The sequence below is a fragment of the Suricata suricatta genome, chromosome 15 (genome assembly GCF_006229205.1).
Source record: "Suricata suricatta isolate VVHF042 chromosome 15, meerkat_22Aug2017_6uvM2_HiC, whole genome shotgun sequence".
NCBI classification, from domain to species: domain Eukaryota; kingdom Metazoa; phylum Chordata; class Mammalia; order Carnivora; family Herpestidae; genus Suricata; species Suricata suricatta.
Genome location: NC_043714.1, coordinates 74,305,240 through 74,307,209, shown reverse-complemented (window position 1 = coordinate 74,307,209; position 1,970 = coordinate 74,305,240). Strand labels below are relative to the sequence as shown.

The window sequence follows — 1,970 nt, the reverse complement described above, 5'->3', positions numbered from 1 at the left end:
GGGGGAAGGGACACAGGGATCAGGCCAGGCTTCAGCTTTCTTCGTGACGCTTTATTTTTCAAACAAAAGGAACAAAAACAATAAAGAAAAGATCTGAAGTAAAACTTGCAAAATGCTGACATCTGTCATATTTTGGGTGATGGGTCTATGACTATTATATTATCTTTTCTATTCAAAATACTTGAGCATTTAAAATAGACACATGTGTGCTCTTGCACGCTTCTGCCTACCCACACAGTGGGCTAAGCCATTAACGAAGATCTTGAAGGACCGTGGCCCCGGGCATTAATCAGCATGGAATCACCACGGGTGAGTGACAGGGGTCCCCCACCCCGGACCTCCCTGCTTCGGTGGGTCTGGGGTGGGGCCACCATCGGGCACCCACAAAAGCTCTCCCGACAGTTCTGTGACCAGTCTGGACGGCCGCTCACCAGCTTCAGTCATTTTTCCTTCGCTTATACTTAGGACACCTGTGGCCGGGAACAGACGCACGGAACTGCTCCACAGCAGAACAGAATCACAGTCCTGAGCTCCAGCCTGCCGGGCCAGGGCTGCCCGAGGGCATGGGTGGGGAGGAGAGAAGCGCCAGGCATGCAGGACCCTCAGGGCACCACTGTCCACTGGATGGCACTCTTGTCTCAGCAGCTGCACTGCATGTCCTTCCAGGTCCCTCTCTCCACCCTGACCTCCGTCGCCGCCCAGAGGGGTCCTGCACGGCTCCTCAGAGACCAGCTCTGGCTTTGTGTGCTCCGGACTCCCTCCAGATACGCGCTTCCTCCCGTCCCTCTCTCAAGCTCCCCCATTCTGTAATAGTCTCCAGTTCCCAGGGGGAATTAATTGCTTTCTCTCCTCCATGCTCAAGGCCAGCGTAACCATGTCCATCGGACCCACATGCCCTCTGAGGCAGAGGACCCTCTTGTTCCCTCCGCATCTCACAGAGACAACCCCAGGACGTAGTATACAGCAGGCGCTTAATAAATGTTTGAAGAAGTCTACTGAATTTAAAGGGCACTCAGGAGAGGGGGCTGTGCATTCAGAGATAATGATGCCATGTCCCCACTAGAGGGCGATAAATACTAACAAATGGCAAAGGCTGCTGCTCCCTTGGACTGTTCCCTTTCCTGCCACTGGGGGCACACGTGAGTCAGCAACGGGCACATAAACCGAATTTTTGGCACATCTGCACCTAGCTGCCCCTGTAGCTGCTCAGCCCTGGTGCGTCTTTGCGGGTGGCACCTCCTTTTGTTGGGAGATGTGTGCTTGGAGCGGACACAACTGCGGGGCCCAGCAGAGCGGGTGGTGGCCTGGGCAGGGTCCTCCCTGCAGGATGAAGGCTGGGCAAGAGCACCGGGAAGGCTCGTGGCCTCACCCCTACTGCAATCAGACCCACCACCCAGCTGTGCCAGCTCAGCCCTGCTCGCCTCTTGGCCAAGCGAGAGCCCTGCGTGTGGCAGTCCCAGGACCACCCTCCGGAAGGCACGTCCAGGGGACCCGACTTCAGCGTGACCCTCACCACCAGCACACGGCTTCCCTGCACCCCCTAACCCCACGCAGCACTGCCTCTGCTGGAAATCTGGACACGTTAGTCTTCCTCCCTCCTTACGCTCTAGGGACAGTGATGGCCCCTGGAGCGCCTCATGCTCTTCCAAACGTTTCAGAAGGTTCCAGAAGCTGGCCTCCTGACTAGCTCATTCCTCTGACCTTGTTTCCCCTTCCTCCTTTGCGTCTTGCAAACACCCGTCAGGACACTGCCACCCCACCAGCGCGTTGCAGTAAGCGGATTGTTGGTGATTCATCTACTGGAAATTAAGCCTCCTTATCTGACAATAATGAAAACTGAGGCCCAGAGAGGGTAAGCGCCCCACCTGAAGCCGCACAGCCATCATCTCCAGAGGATCCTCGACAGGCCGGCTGTTGCAGAATCACCCAGAAAGTGTGTCATAAACACACTACCCCTTGTTTGGACTCCG

The 1,970-nt window shown here is 56.1% G+C and overlaps 1 protein-coding gene across 1 annotated transcript in view; it reads left to right on the top strand.

The window, feature by feature from the left end:
• Positions 1 to 1,970, top strand: part of COL22A1 (collagen type XXII alpha 1 chain) — a 189,725-nt gene that overhangs the window by 80,573 nt on the left and 107,182 nt on the right. The window lies entirely within an intron of this gene.